We start from the raw sequence: 17,327 nt of genomic DNA on the forward strand, positions 1-17,327 counted from the left end.
AGCAGCTTGGAAATAAATCTTGCCTCAAAAGGAAAGTATTTAATGGGGAAGTGATATGAGGTAGAACTTTACCATAAATGTTTATGTTAAAAATCCACTGCTTCTATTCCTGCAGCCGGTACAACTTTACCTATAAATTGAGTATTACCAGAGTTTGAAAAACTGAGGGCCTCTGCTGGTGATTCTGTTGGAGAAAAGTTCAGCATGTAGCAGAATTTGTAGGGGCCGCAAGCATAAAGCCCACTGAACATAGAGAGAATGTCACTGCATATGCTAGACCTATTAAGTCAGAAAATTCAATCAGCCAACACGTAATTCTCACCAAGACCATTGCTGCATTTGGATGTGGCCTTGTATCTTTGTTTCTTCTGTGTGTTCTCAAGGCCTGGTGACGTCAAAACCTGACAAGAGGAAAGATGACTAATTTCACCTTCTCTAAAACTGATAGATCCTGCCAGTGCAGGGTGGCATCTCTGCTCTACCTAGCACTGAAGCCCATGAGTTGACAACCCCATAGGACTCCAGCAGTAGGCAAAGAGAATGACTAATCCCCTTGAAATCTGAAAAGCAGAACTCCAGCAATGTGGTGAAACTAAAAAATAAAGTTACATTGGACATGTCTCTTATGTTCACTTCCTATAATTGAGAGAGCAGGAAAGTCCAGTTCCCCCATTGTATGGCACAAAAATGTCTGAGGCTGAGAACGACATATGAACACGTTAGTTTTGCAGTAGTTATGGGGCAGCCAAAGTAGAGCTTGGAGAGCTTTTGCAGCTACCCTGCTAGTCAGATATAAATCCAAGTAAGATAGTTTTCATGTTATTTTAATATCAATTTAAAGAGTCATTAAAAAACCTTTGCCTGTAACTAAGCTGATGTTATTAAATATGTATTCTAATAACCTAAAATATTTTGGGTTGGAAATGTTGCATAGAAAATTTCCCTATTATCTGGATGTTTTATAGTTTGTATGAGTTTCAAGCTGGGGGTGGGTTGAAGGGAATGTGGCCTAATGGTGAGATTGGGGGTAGGACTTTAGAGATCTCTTCCTGGCTCAGATAGTGACTTGTAGCCTAAGCTTGAGGTCAATTCACCTCTTTGTACCCATTTTTAAGATGGGTATAACACCAGCCTCCTTCAAATTGCCAGTCTAAAGGAATTTGCTAAACCAAACCAGGACAAGTTACTGGATTCTTTCCTGTAAAACTGACAGGGTTGACAGGAAAAACACTTAAGATAAGGGGGCAAGTACACTGGCTTTTCTGGGCTGCCGAGAAGATCACTGAGAGCTAGAAGGATCTTACTAATTTCCACAGGGGACCACACCTGCCTTCTAAGCAGCCCAGAATCCTGGAGGTATAAAAGGTGTCGTAAAGGCTCTTTTACTCTACCCTCCTCTTGGCCTGCCTGTCCCTGTAACATGTCTGAGCGGTGAAACATGGTGTCTGGCCCACGGCGGGGTAGCAAGCAATGTGTGTGTGTGTGTGTGTGAGATTTACTGAAGCTGCAATCCTGATTAAGATGGGAGACATGTTATTGAATCCATGTCTCCAGTAGGTATTGTTCCCAGCAAAAAGAAATCTGTAACTACTGGAGGAAGGTGTAGCAATCATTTTGGTGCTGTGCCTTACAGCCCTAAGCTCTCTCTCTAGAGTTTTAGCACAAAGTTAGCACAGAGTAGGGAATGTAGTGCTCAATCATTAGCAAGGCATACAGGATGGAAGGTATTATAGAAATGCAAACTATTTATTAATTTAATCATACTGGCTTTTAAAAAAATTGTTTTATAACTCAGGATTTCATGCAAATCTTTATAAGCCTATGACTTTTCTACAGGGAGTTTGATTAGCCCACATTCATTGGGAAATCAGTGTTTATTCACTATTCACTTCATCCTTTGACTTGGCCATCACACATTTCAATAGACCAGAAAATACCTGCGCTCTAGAGCCCCGGCCATTATCTGATAACAAAAGGTGCACTTTTCCCTTTTAAAAAGAGTTAGAATGTGATTAACCTAACTCTCCCCACCCCCCACCCCCCCACACAGTAAAGTCAGCCATTACATCCAGTAGGTGTTTGTGGAGCACTAGCCAATACATATTAATTTTGCCAGCTTTCACTGACTATTGTCCCAATTATAAACTCCTTATTTGGTCAAAAATTCCATTTTATTAAGATGGAATTTTGCGTGGAGGTGGAATTCAAGTGTCAAGATGTATATTGGCTCTCCTAAAATGATCATAATAACTAACAGAGGATGGAGAGTTAAGTAGAGAATATAGTAGTGAAGGGGCCTATTGACAAAGAATCAATATTGGCAGAAAGATTCAGTATTCATGATCCTGTTGTCCATATTCTGGAAGATAATTTTCTGCTGAAGCTTTTTGATACACATTAATTAAGTCAATTTAGCTGAGCTGTCATTTTTATAAACCCTTTCCAATTTTGCCATAACAATTCTATGGGGAACAGTTATAAAGATGTCTTCCATATTGGTACAGACATGTGGGTTAAAATGGGTAAACAGTGGATTTTAGAATGACTATAATTTAGGATAGCAAAGTGTTAAGGTCTAGGTAAGCGATAGTAAAGGCACTCCTCTCCTTCAGATCCAAGTTTTGTTTTAACTTTAAATCAATGGAACAATTCTGAATTCCTCAGTTAGATTATACATCTATACCTGCATTTATGTATACAAAATTTTTGTAACGGATACTATGAGGGATTTACTTTGCTTAATCTCCATTTAGAAAAATTGACAGGTAATATTCAGAGCTCCACCTAGCAGCACATAAGCATTTATAATCTCATTCATAAATGTGTAGATTCAATAAAGATGTTCTGTACTGTAAGCCCTGGTCTACACTAGGACTTTAGGTCGAATTTAGCAACGTTAAATCGATTTAAACCTGCACCCGTCCACACAGTGAAGCCCTTTATTTCGACTTAAAGGGCTCTTAAAATCGATTTCCTTACTCCACCCCGACAAGTGGATTAGCGCTTAAATCGATGTTCCCAGCTCAAATTTGGGGTACTGTGGACACAATTCGATGGTATTGGCCTCCGGGAGCTATCCCAGAGTGCTCCATTCTGACCGCTCTGGACAGCACTCTCAACTCAGATGCACTGGCCAGGTAGACAGGAAAAGAACCGCGAACTTTTGAATCTCATTTCCTGTTTGGCCAGCGTGGCAAGCTGCAGGTGACCATGCAGAGCTCATCAGCACAGGTGACCATGATGGAGTCCCAGAATCGCAAAAGAGCTCCAGCATGGACCGAACGGGAGGTACGGGATCTGATCGCTGTTTGGGGAGAGGAATCCGTGCTATCAGAACTCCGTTCCAGTTTTCGAAATGCCAAAACCTTTGTGAAAATCTCCCAGGGCATGAAGGACAGAGGCCATAACAGGGACCCGAAGCAGTGCCGCGTGAAACTGAAGGAGCTGAGGCAAGCCTACCAGAAAACCAGAGAGGCGAACAGCCGCTCTGGGTCAGAGCCCCAAACATGCCGCTTCTATGATGAGCTGCATGCCATTTGAGGGGGTTCAGCCACCACTACCCCAGCCGTGTTGTTTGACTCCTTCAATGGAGATGGAGGCAATACGGAAGCAGGTTTTGGGGACGAAGAAGATGATGATGATGAGGAGGTTGTAGATAGCTCACAGCAAGCAAGCGGAGAAACCGGTTTTCCCGACAGCCAGGAACTGTTTCTCACCCTAGACCTGGAGCCAGTACCCCCCGAACCCACCCAAGGCTGCCTCCTGGACCCAGCAGGCGGAGAAGGGACCTCTGGTGAGTGTACCTTTTAAAATGCTATACATGGTTTAAAAGCAAGCATGTGAAAGGATTACTTTGCCCTGGCATTTGCGGTTCTCCTAGATGTAGTCCTAAAGCCTTTGCAAAAGGTTTCTGGGGAGGGCAGCCTTATTTCGTCCTTCATGGTAGGACACTTTTATCACTCCAGGCCAGTAACACATACTCGGGAATCACTGTAGAACAAAGCATTGCAGTGTATGTTTCCTGGCATTCAACCAAAATCCGTTCTTTCTCTCTCTGTGTTATCCTCAGGAGAGTGAGATATAATTCATGGTCACCTGGTTGAAATAGGGTGCTTTTCTTCAGGGACACTCAGTATAGCCCATTCCTGCTGGGCTGTTTGCCTGTGGCTGAACAGAAATGTTCCCCGCTGTTAGCCACAGGGAGGGGGGAAGGTTGAGGGGGTAGTCACGCGGTGGGAGGAGGCAAAATGTGACCTTGTAACGAAAGCACATGTGCTATGTATGTAATGTTAACAGCAAGATTTACCCTGAAAGACTGTAGCGACTGTTTTATAAAATGTGTCTTTTTAAATACCGCTGTCCCTTTTTTTTTCTCCACCAGCTGCATGTGTTTCAATGATCACAGGATCTTCTCCTTCCCAGAGGCTAGTGAAGCTTAGAAAGAAAAAAAAACGCACTCGCGATGAAATGTTCTCCGAGCTCATGCTGTCCTCCCACACTGACAGAGCACAGACGAATGCGTGGAGGCAAATAATGTCAGAGTGCAGGAAAGCACAAAATGACCGGGAGGAGAGGTGGAGGGCTGAAGAGAGTAAGTGGCGGGCTGAAGAGAGTAAGTGGCGGGCTGAAGACAGGGCTGAAGCTCAAATGTGGCGGCAGCGTGATGAGAGGAGGCAGGATTCAATGCTGAGGCTGCTGCAGGACCAAACCAGTATGCTCCAGTGTATGGTTGAGCTGCAGCAAAGGCAGCTGGAGCACAGACTGCCACTGCTGCCCCTCTGTAACCAACCGCCCTCCTCCCCAAGTTCCATAGCCTCCACACCTAGACGCCCAAGAACGCGGTGGGGGGGCCTCCGGCCAACCAGCCACTCCACAACAGAGGATTGCCCAAAAAAAAGAAGGCTGTCATTCAATAAATTTTAAAGTTGTAAACTTTTAAAGTGCTGTGCTTAAAGTGCTGTGTGGCATTTTCCTTCCCTCCTCCACCACCCCTCCTGGGATACCTTGGTAGTCATCTCCCTATTTGTGTGATGAATGAATAACGAATGCATGACTGTGAAGCAGCAATGACTTTATTGCCTCTGCAAGCGGTGATTAAAGGGAGGAGGGGAGGGTGGTTAGCTTACAGGGAAGTAGAGTGAACCAAGGGGCGGGGGGTTTCATCAAGGAGAAACAAACAGAACTTTCACACTGTAGCCTGGCCAGTCATGAAACTGGTTTTCAAAGCTTCTCTGATGCGTACCGCGCCCTCCTGAGCTCTTCTAACCGCCCTGGTGTCTGGCTGCGCGTAACCAGCAGCTAGGCGATTTGCCTCAGCCTCCCACCCCGCCATAAACGTCTCCCCCTTACTCTCACAGATATTGTGGAGCACACAGCAAGCAGTAATAACAGTGGGAATATTGGTTTCGCTGAGGTCTAAGCGAGTCAGTAAACTGCGCCAGCGCGCCTTTAAACGTCCAAATGCACATTCTACCACCATTCTGCACTTGCTCAGCCTGTAGTTGAACAGCTCCTGACCACTGTCCAGGCTGCCTGTGTACGGCTTCATGAGCCATGGCATTAAGGGGTAGGCTGGGTCCCCAAGGATACATATAGGCATTTCAACATCCCCAACAGTTATTTTCTGGTCTGGGAAGAAAGTCCCTTCCTGCAGCTTTTGAAACAGACCAGAGTTCCTGAAGATGCGAGCGTCATGCACCTTTCCTGGCCATCCCACGTTGATGTTGGTGAAACGTCCCTTGTGATCCACCAGAGCTTGCAGCACTATCGAAAAGTACCCCTTGTGGTTTATGTACTCGCCGGCTTGGTGCTCTGGTGCCAAGATAGGGATATGGGTTCCGTCTATAGCCCCACCACAGTTAGGGAATCCCATTGCAGCAAAGCCATCCACTATGACCTGCACATTTCCCAGGGTCACTACCCTTGATATCAGCAGATCTTTGATTGCGTGAGCTACTTGCATCACAGCAGCCCCCACAGTAGATTTGCCCACTCCAAATTGATTCCCAACTGACCGGTAGCTGTCTGGCGTTGCAAGCTTCCACAGGGCTATCGCCACTCGCTTCTCAACTGTGAGGGCTGCTCTCATCCTGGTATTCATGCGCTTCAGGGCAGGGGAAAGCAAGTCACAAAGTTCCATGAAAGTGCCCTTACGCATGCGAAAGTTTCGCAGCCACTGGGAATCGTCCCAGACCTGCAACACTATGCGGTCCCACCAGTCTGTGCTTGTTTCCCGAGCCCAGAATCGGCGTTCCACAGCATGAACCTGCCCCATTAGCACCATGATGCATGCATTGGCAGGGCCCATGCTTTCAGAGAAATCTGTGTCCATGTCCTGATCACTCACGGGACCGCGCTGACGTCGCCTCCTCGCCCGGTATCGCGTTGCCATGTTCTGGTGCTGCATATACTGCTGGATAATGCGTGTGGTGGTTGATGTGCTCCTAATTGCCAAAATGAGCTCAGCGGCCTCCATGCTTGCCTTGGTATGGCGTCCGCACAGAAAAAAGGCGCGGAACGATTGTCTGCCGTTGCTCTGACGGAGGGAGGGGCGACTGACAACACCGCTTACAGGGTTGGCTTCAGGGAGCTAAAATCAACAAAGGGTGTGCCTGTACATCAAGGAGTATTTCAGGCAGGACTTTACGGAGGGTTCCAATAAGAAATGGTGCACCAAAGTTATCGTTGTTATTGGAACAAGGAGGTTAGCCTGGCCTCTGATTGATACATGGCTAGATTAACCTCGCTGTGCCTTCTCTGTGACTGACTGCAGTGTGATCTAGACAGGGGAGGAGGAAAATGAGTACAAAACAAATCTGGTCTATTTCTTGTTCTGACCCACTCCATCTATCCTTTACATCTTTGGCTGGCAGCAGACAAAAAAGGCGCGAAATGATTGTCTGCCCTTGCTTTCACGGGGGGAGGGAGGGTGGGAACGGGTTCCTGATGATATGTACCCAGAACCACCCGCGACAATGTTTTAGCCCCATCAGGCATTGGGATATCAACCCAGAATTCCAATGGGCAGCGGAGACTGCGGGAACTGTGGGATAGCTACCCACAGTGCAACGCTCCGGAAGTCGACGCTTGCCTCGGTACTGTGGAAGCGCTCCGCCGAGTTAATGCACTTAATGCACTTAGAGCATTTTCTGTGGGGACACACACACTCGAATATATAAAACCGATTTCAAAAAAACCGACTTCTATAAATTCGACCTAATTTCGTAGTGTAGACATACCCTAAGTGGTTTCTTGAGTGCAGCAATTAACAGTATCTAGAACTTTTGGCATATTGGACTGAATTCTGCTCTTATTTATACTGATGTTAAACTAGACTAACTCCATTGACTTTCGTGGAGTTACTTCAATTTACTCTACTGCGAGAGATTTACCCAAGTACAAAAAAGCAGAATACTAGTTCAGTTTAAACTAGAATAAATTCTGTCTACTGGACTCCGGAATGTTTTTCCTACCCATTATGTAATGCTCATAGAGGAAATGCATTCTGCCTTGTAACTTAGTGCTGTATACAAAAGTATTCACTTTGTTCATCTTCATTTTTAAAGGAATTTGTGTTGCAGTAGTGATTAACTGTTAAACAGGTGTTTTAACTGGAACAATGACTTTAGAAGCAAAAGTAAACTCTTCCAGAGTACATAAACAAGAGCGAGTATTGGCTTGCAAAGAGAGTCAAAGCAGCAGTTCTGCTTCGGAGATAGTAGGCAAGCCAAAATTCAACTATGCCTCAAATATCTGCTAGTTTACTTTGCATATACTGATTCATGGGCATAACAGCCAAGTTTTGTATTGCTAATAAATAGCTTTGTTTATAAAAACATATTAGTTTGCCTTTGAAGTCTCCTGGTTTGTAAGATCAATTTATGTGCATGACAACTTTATTGGTACGTGCATATAATTTATCACATTCTCTTGCATCTGTGTAGATTACAATACAGGCCTGCCAAGCAGAGAAGTGGCACCATTTTCCTCCTCCTCTCAGATCTCATGCAGATACTAAATTAGGATAATATAGAAAACATTTAGGATCCAGAACAAAACCACCCCTGCTTTTGCCCACACATTCTCATCTGAACTTTCTCCCAAAGATCAGGAGGTTAAGTTTTGGCCCATATCTAAAGGAGAGGTATAATTATGAATATTCAGATCCAAGTCCTATTATAACCAGTGTCTGTTTCCAACAAAGATTGGTGAGGGAGGTTGAATACATTTTGGGGGAATGGGGTAGGTATAGTTTACCAGCTTTTTCATGAAGGACATAATCTTGTGTGTTTTCCCCTTACTGAATTGGTATTTGCCAAAACTCTCTATAATGGACTAGTAATAACTCCAATATTATGTTATTAACTACAGTTTCTGAAGCCCCTAAAGCCATTTTCCTGGTATGGGAGTGTATCATACTATGGTAACACAGCCTTGAACCACAACCTACAAACACTTAAGAGATGGAGGCAACACCAGAGAGGAAGTCTAAAACTAAGACCCCTTCACCTTAGAAATGGAGAGCTAGAACTTAGGCTCGTTGTACCAGTGACCATTTGTTACAAAGTTGATATTTACCCGTAGGTGTACATACTTACAGAAGGTTCAGCTACACAAATTTCATTACAATCAATTAGGACAAAATTCTGCTAATCAGTCTGTATAAAGCCAGTGGAATTGCATAGCTGTCACATTTTTCCCAAATGGAAGCTTTCAAAGAGCTGCACAGGGCATTTAATATGAGGAGTTTAGGCTTGAGAGTACAGAACAATACACAAATTTCACAGCTTCAAGTCAGAATCATAAGTTAATGTTATGTGCTGTGGTTGGCCAACTTTGTGCCATCAAGAGGTGTTAGAGTGAATGGACATTAAAAAGGCTTTCCTGTAAAACATGTGGAAAATATAAGGCCTGTCAGAAAGGATTCAACAGAATATTAACCTAAAGGGCTGATTCCAGTGGTGAAAGCAATTTGATTATTGCCAGACCCAACTACAAAGGGTTATCATTCAATATCCTATACTGTAAGGTATAATGATCCCCCAAATAGCTATATTTCTGTCACAAACAGTACTTCTTGTCAGTGAGTGCTTGAAATAGGGTTATTAGCCTTTGAATGAACTGGCTTTACAGAATACTGTGTTAAAAAAAATCAAATCTATGCTTTTGGAACTGAACTTCAGCATGACTCTGCTTGGGTATAGCAAGCTAGAGCTAATGCAGCTGTATAAGAGCAAAGAACCCAGGCTAACCTTAATGTTGACCCATTTTTAGGACTTCAGATGTTTACATATATAGTGAAATTGTATCCAAAATCCCAGCCGGAAGCAGTGAATAATTTTGTTTGATACAGGTTGGCACATAAAGATTGCTTAGAGTTAGCAAAGTCATGCTCAGATGTAGATGACATGAAGCACTCATTACTGAACAGTTTAGTCAGCACTTGGCAGGGATTTATGGGGATATTCCTGTATCACCTCCTTAATGGATGAGTAAGGAGCCTCTTCCAGAGAAAGAAATCCTTCTTCATCCATATGGTTTCCCCAAGGCACTCATCTGAGTGCCTGTGCCTGCCAACTAGAGTGAAAACAATGAAAAGAGGAAGAAGCCTGCACTGATAGCAAGTTAATCATAAATATAAATAGGAACATTTTTCAGAAGTCATGCATTTCAGTTTGACTCAGACCCCACACTGATGTTCAGAACTATGTTTGGTTGGCACCTCTTTGCTGCCTCACAGCTCAAATAAGTCATTGGTGATATAGTTGTTGGAGTAAATTTAGACCAAGTTAGCTTTGCTCCCTCTCAACCCCAAAGAAAGTCTTGGCAGTAGACAGGGAACTTGCTTAGCTAGTGGTTCTTGATGTTATTAAGTTTGACAAGTTGTAAACCCAAGGCAATATGACAATTCCCCATCACCTCCTTATCCCTGGGTCTCAGCCAGTTCAAGACAACTATATAATATCTTTCCTCATGCCATGGGGAGGGAGAAAAGTGATTGGAGAGAAGGGCAATTCCACCTTTCATTGTGCTCTAGACCTGCAGCTTTCTGTACCCCATGTCTTGGTATTTGCGAGTAGCAGCGACACAAGCTTGTATTTTGTTTGTACATTAGATGGCCACTTGATGTATGTGAAATGACATCACATTACCAGTGAATGAGGCACAGAACTTTCTGTCTCCCTGCATGCTCACGAAGTGTAGACTGCTACTGTCAAACTGGACTTCTTCCAATGTCTTGTTCCTCCATTTAAGTGTGCATTAGCAGTAGCTATTTTGAGGTAACAGATATATTACTAAGAATTGTATCCTCTGTCTGAAAACTTGACCATACCCTTATTTGGCAGATGAGCCAAAACAGATGTCAGTCTCTTAGGGATGAGAGAGTGCAAGGACCATTTCGCCCACCACTAAAACGCAGCAAACACACTCAAAATATGCCATTGACCAAATGAACACAAGAGCCTGGACATGACCATGTCTGGAGCTATTTTGTGATTAGCAAATAGCCAATACTTGAGAAATTGAAACTCAAGGTGGAGCCTGATGAGTCAAATGACATGGCCCTAAAGGTCAACGTGGTCCAAAGTATGCTGGCAATATCTGAAAATAAGTAGGCAAACTGAATTCACTGAACATAATTCAATCTGTAAGTAAAGTGCAACGTGTTTGTGACAGAAAATAGCTTAGGAGGAAGGTTCCCATGAGGAGCCTTCATTGATGCCGTGATAGAGATGGGCCATATGGCTTTTTTTCTTTAAACAGTGCAGCCAGGTTTAAGCACCTGATCCTAAGATGTTAAGTACCCACAACACCCACTGGTGTCAAAGGGTGCTTAGAACTACAGGATCAGGACTAGATATTGGAATGTGGAGCTTGATCCTGCAAGGTGTCAAGACACTCCTGTGACTTAAATGGGAATCAAGGGTGCTCAGCACCTTGCAGGATCGTGCCCTGATTGAAAATGCTTTTAAAAACCCTTAGCACAATATATGTCAGAACAAGGTGAAGTACCCAAGCAAGCATTTTGGTAATGGGCAAAATGTAATTCTTCTGAGGGAAACCCTCACTGAAGAACAGTCTGGATTTTCATTAGCTCACTTGCCTCCATCTCTAGCACAAAGCTTGGGCTGCTCAGAGATTGGATTTTGTTCAACACCATGTCTCCAGAAGCTGACCCAAGGAAAACGCAAAGCTAGGAAGATTTACTAGCTGGCAGTCACAGTGACCCTCCGTAGCATGTCATTTTGTATATTTTTCATACCTCCTGTGTGTAGCGTGCTCAGTCAGCTCAGCATGTGCTTTGACTCTTAGCACTAAATGACACCCTTAGCTTGCCTCAGTCTCTACCTTGCAAGCCTTCTATTTGCCAAATCTACATGGAGAGCCCCACAGTAAAGTTATAGCCACAAGCTAAACATTTCACTCCTGATACACTCCTCCTTACTGCCTGGAAATAGTAATTCTGACCAGAGCTTAAATCGGGATAGTGTGCAGTGGTCCAGCAAATGGGTGCTATTTTCCTGGCGGCTGCTATCTTGTGATTCAGAATCTTAGCTTTGCTAAATCTCTAATCTTCATGGTTGTGTCACCTTTTTAAGGCTATCACAAAAGTAAACCAGTGCAGCAATGTCTACCTGATTCTGCAGACAGCTTGAAACAAGAGGTGCAAATAACCTCTATTAATTAAAGAAGGTTAACGCTTAATCTAACGGATCTAATTTAAACGTTAACCCTATTAGCTATTTCACTGCTGCTCACACACCCAGAAAAGGAGGAATATTATATTAAGATTGTGATTGTATGTTAAGTTGGCAACTCAAGCAACTGGAGCTTCAGTTTTCCACTACTATTACTCAGTCATTTGTATTACCACCTTTTAAAAAGGTAAATGTTTTAAAACTAAAATAAGAAGTTGTAGAAAAATGCTTAATTTTGTATTCCAGTAATGATCTGGCTTCTAGATATATTAGCCTTAATCATAGTTTAATAAATTTAACTGACCTCGATTCTTCCATGAATTTTAATACTTCGAAATGCAATTGAAATTCAGTGCTTAGCTCCAGATCAAGTCATAAAGGTGTATAAATTACAACTCCTGGGATGTAGATATTTATTCTGTTCATTTAACTAAGTGGTTAACTGAAACAGAGAGAGAATAAAGGCCTTGCCCCAGGTCACACAATATGTCCGTGGCAGAACCAGGGGATGGAACCAAAGATGCCCAATTCCCAGACTCCTACTCTAAGCTAGATAGCACCTCCTGGTGTGGTCAGAGGGTGGCAACTAGCTGCCAAGCAATACTTAGTGCAGGATTATGAAATGCCTAAACATGTGCCTCAGCGCTTTTCTGAATAAGGATGAACATACACAAAGCATGTGCTTCAGTTTTTTGTTGCACTGGGGCTCAAGTACTGCGCCTGCATGAGAAAAGAGTGATTCTCTCCCCTCAGAACTTGCAAGCTCACTCGAACCATAATATATTCTTTCAATCACAAATGCCGAACCAACTTCAGTAGTTTGCACATCTCGTTCTGAAGCCCTTACACCCATGAGCTCTCCCATTGACATCAAGAAGACAAAGAAGAATGATGAGAATTGCTCATATCATTTTATGGTTCTGCATGCAACATCCTCCTATTTAAAAGAGATCCAAAGACATTTAAATGTAAAGCTGGTTATGATACAGGATGTCACTTGAATAAGGAGCTGTGGTGTATATTTGGTGTACATTCACCCAATTTAATATCCAGCGCTTACTGACTCAAAAATTCTCTCACCTTCCATTTAATATGAAAAAAAAATTAAAAAAAAAAAAAGAGAGATGTGTTTGTATTCTGAAGCCTGCACAGCTTCAGGAATTGGCAAGAAAACAAGGTTGTGTCCTGTTAGTGCAGAACTGGGCTTCATTCCCACCAGACCAAAAGCAGCTCAGTGGGGCTTATCATGAAGCATTTTTAATTAGAAACTTCTGCTGCTGTGGGATAGGAAAGAGTATCATGGAGTGTGAGTAAGAGATGGAAAATATAAAAAAAAAAAAAGCCCATTTCAGTTGGCCCAGTACTTTCAGTGTCCCCTCTCTGTAGAGCTGGTTGATAAGGTAGTCACAATTTGTTACTAGAAACAGGGTTTCTTCATTAAAAAATGGTTAAAAATGTGTAGACTAGACAAAATGTAACCATTGCAAACCCTGAAATAGAAACTTCTTTGAAATTTCTCAGAAGTGTATTTCGACCAGTTCTGTTTCTTACACACATGGGAAGAGGCCATTTCAAGTCCAAACATATGGAACAGGAATCAAGAGGACGATGAAGGTTCATAGGCACTAACGTGTATCTACCTCCTCTAGATCTTCTCTTGCACAACTTACAGTTGAACACTCCCGGCAAACTTTCAACAAGAGCCGCAGGATGCCTGGCCCAGCACTTTCAAGTAGTCCTGTCCTCCAAGAAAGAGAGTCCCTTGGCTGCAGAATGAGTGTAGTTCTGCTGTACAGTGGGAGGAATGGATTTGAAGGGGAGGGATAGCTCAGTGGTTTGAGCATTGGCCTGCTAAACCCAGGGTTGTGAGTTCAATCCCTGAGGGGGCCATTTAGGGATCGGGGGCAAAAATTGGGGATTGGTCCTGCTTTAAGCAGGGGGTTGGACTAGATGACCTCCTGAGGTCCCTTCCAACCCTGATATTCTATGATTCTAATCCTTATGCTACACATGCTTGTCCCTGTGTGATCTTTGTGTAGCAGCATGCAGGGAGGGGGCATGGGTTACTCTGCATAGCAGACCTCTTAGGTCCCCTTGGAGGCCGCAAGAACCAGCTGGAAGGCAGCCTCAGGCTGTATTATCATGCACAGTGATCCCCTGCAGGCTGGGTCACAAGAGGCCACCCCGCTAATTGCCTCACCTTCTCCAACGCCAAATAGCTGCATCTCCCCAAAGTCCCTATCGATGGGTTCCTACAAGTGTATATGGGGAAGGAGAAATATACGACAAACTCAGAACATTTTCATAGGTAGGTAATACCTTTTGTGTGGAGAGAAGGAAAAAGGCTTTAGAACATCATAAAAGGCTCAAATTACCTTTATCCTTTTTAAGGTGGTCCTTACTTGCCCATTCTTAACAAGTGGCACCATAAAAGCAGTAATGATTGTGAACTCTTCCTGGTATGCTGTACAGTGAGTTCTATTTGGCTCCATTTGGTCCTGAAACCAAGACTAAAGTCCCTGACAGACAATCAGCTGGAATCTTATGGAGATAGTGAAGATGTCAAACAGAATGATCAAACATGCAGAGCCAAAGCTTAAGCAAGAAGTGCAGCCAGGAAGGACATTCAAATAATAGGAGCAAAGCATGCTCTGTACCTCACAGGAAAAGACTCTACAAAAACAGAACTGAGAAGCATGACACACGTACTTTTAAGGCGTCTCAAGATAGACTTGAAAACTGAAGCACTTTAAAGGGATGCTGATAGCCCTTCCTGCAACATCGGGCCCCTTTAAGAGGGTCTCAAGCTGGGCATGGAAAACTAGATATTTAATCAGAGGTCACTTTTGAAAATATTTGCCTATGCTTTTTGTTCTGATATTCCCTATGATCAGACTCAGCAAAAAGTCAAAATTGTGACCAGTGATTAGAATGTCTGCTGCATAAGCAGTATGAACATACCCACTGAATTAAAGGCCACAGTAACAATTATTGGTTTCGGAGTAGCAGCTGTGTTAGTCTGTATTCGCAAAAAGAAAAGGAGTACTTGTGGCACCTTAGAGACTAACAAATTTATTTGAGCATAAGCTTTCATGATCTGGAGCTCAAATAAATTTGTTAGTCTCTAAGGTGCCATAAGTAGTAACAATTATTGTTATGTATAGTTTAATATTTTATTGATTAAGACTTTATTTAGTATTTGCAGAGCACCCCAAGCACTCATCTGGTTTCTGTCTGTTTTAGATTTGGACTGTGTGTATGTGTGTAAATCTCCAGTTTGAGTTGGCTCTTTCTGGAATCCATGTATTTTGATACTGCTGGCTTGTGCTATTTGTCAGCAGAATTATTTCAATTTTTTTAATGACTATGCTTAATTTGAGATATAAGCACAAGTTTAAAGAGAGCTTTATTAGTTTACATGCAAGAGTATTTGTGTATAAATGCAAAACTACAACTGGAAGATAAGAAATAACAGTTTCTCTCTCAGCCAAAAGATCCCTCATAATACCCAAGGCATTTTGTTGGAGAGAGTCAAGATGTGTCCCATCTCTGAACTGCTTATGGCTGCAGTTGTAACCAACCTGGGCCTTGTTTCAGTGTTTTGATTTCTCATTCACTGGCTGGACATGACATGAACCCCATCTCCTCCAGTAAATTGGGAACATGAACACTTCAGACAAACTGAGAAGATGCAAAACAAAGCTCATGGCATGCCACATGCCATGTCACAATGCAAGACTGCTCATCTAAGAATAGCCCAGTAAGGAGGCTCCGCAGTATTTCAGCAGCTGCAGACTTAGCAAAGGGAGAAGTGGTCTGGCCTGAGTCCCTTTGAGGGGGAAGTGCAGCCTAAACTTCTGCTTTTTAAAAGCATGCCTAAATATTTAAAAGATACTTTGCCTATGTGCTGACTCTAGGGCCCAGGATCTCCCAGGTGGACTCCAAGACAATCAGCATTGGGCGTTGCCTCTGACATCCACCATTTTTATAGTCTTTCCCATGCAGAAGAGGATCCTGGAAGAGTTATAGTGGCCTCAGTTTGCCTTCATTTTTTTGCAGGTCATTGAGTGGGAAGGACAATATGCATCCCATCACCCATGCTTCTCAGCTTTACCTTTCCACCATGGAAATCCCTCCATTCCTTCTGAGGTTCCTGAGGCATTTTGCATGGATGGGCAAGTATTTTCCTTGTTTTATTCATGAGGAAATAAAGGTATAGAAGTTAAGACTTGCCCAGTATCACTACACAAGTTATCAGCAGAAAAGGAAGCAGAGCAAGCCAGGTCTTCATGACTCTTAAACCCCAGTGCTAGCCACTAGAACATGCTGCCCAACCACTGTATTCAGCCACAAAAACTTCGCCATAGTTAAAAGACGCATTTATACCATTTTCTAATCTGAATTGCATACTCCAGAACAAACTATGCTTGGAAGATCAATGACTTGCACACCTCAAATCAATGGACTTTTGTTCTCATGTGGATGGATGCCAAAGAGCGTTGGTGGTTTCTTGTCTGCGAAGTGTTTGGCCTAAGTCTAGTTCTTATAGGCCACAAAACAGCTGGAAATGATACACTGAATACTAGTTTGTGGTGTTTACAAGTACTAGAGTATCCCACATCATAAATATTGGATCTAAATTAATTGAGAATTATACAACTTAAAATTTAACCATTTTACCAGTTCAAGATAAACAAGGAGTATAGTAAAAGCAGTTCTGCTTCTGGGAGAGACCTTCTAAAGGCTACCAAGTTATTTTTTAAACATTAATATTACCCAGAATTCTTTAATGTCTTTAAAAAAAGGAAATGCATTTTTGATCTGAAATTGTGGCTTTTAAAATGAAATCATGATGAATTTATCTTCTTCCACTTACTTCAGTAATTAGCATATTTTCATTCATCTCTTTTCAGAGTCCAATTTTAGCAGTATTTCTTCCTAATTTGTTTCATATTCAGAAATCTTTAATGTAGTTCCAATCTTCTGGCATCTGTTTGGAAGTGTATTTAAAAAGAGATTTTATCACCAGTTCCTTTTTGCATGCAAAAAAATCTATTTCTGATGGGCCTCTTTTGTGGGGAGCTCATCTACAACAATGGATATCATTAGAGAGGTTTATGCTAAAAACCCAGCAGTAACTACTAAAGTATTTTCCTTAAAGGGTTATAAGCTAGTACTGCACTGTAAACTGACATGCAAAATTAAGAAAAGTCAGCACTTAAGATCAATGGAATGTTTCTTGATGACCTTTAACACTTGGCACTTCCTTTGGGTCCCTAAGAATGGATTGTGACATTGTGTCCAGACCACAAGTGGAATTCAGGTCATTCTTTAATCTTCCTGGAGAGGGTTATTCCTCTGGGTGGAAGAAGTATGGCACATTACATGTTTAGGGACACATTGGTAAAGGCAGGTGGGATGCTGAATGCCATGTCTAATATTAGCATCCCCTAATGCAGACAAACTCTAGGACAAATATGCAAGTTTGTTTCTTGCTCCTTTATACAAGCAACTTTGAATCCTCATCTTTATGGCTACTTCACTAACCCAGAAGACCTGCAGGCACTCCTGCTCTCTCACCAGCTTTAGACTAAGACTAGGAACTCTCCCATGACTAATTCCCCGAAA

At 42.7% G+C, this 17,327-nt stretch overlaps 1 protein-coding gene across 4 annotated transcripts in view; it reads right to left on the bottom strand.

Moving 5' to 3' along the window:
- The window catches only part of LOC140915737 (rho GTPase-activating protein 7-like), a 171,297-nt gene extending 154,611 nt beyond the window's left edge, over positions 1–16,686 (bottom strand). For 2 of the 4 annotated variants that reach the window (XM_073355942.1, XM_073355940.1), the window contains exon 1: positions 16,576–16,686. The gene's annotated coding sequence lies outside the window, so the exon portion shown is untranslated. Of the gene's footprint in view, positions 1–322; positions 402–13,899; positions 14,008–15,813; positions 15,887–16,575 lie in introns of those variants that run through there. The other 2 variants (XM_073355939.1, XM_073355941.1) reach the window with 2 other exon arrangements.
- Positions 16,687–17,327: the final 641 nt, after the last annotated feature.

Source organism: Lepidochelys kempii, chromosome 8 (genome assembly GCF_965140265.1).
Source record: "Lepidochelys kempii isolate rLepKem1 chromosome 8, rLepKem1.hap2, whole genome shotgun sequence".
In the NCBI taxonomy this organism is placed as follows: Eukaryota; Metazoa; Chordata; order Testudines; family Cheloniidae; genus Lepidochelys; species Lepidochelys kempii.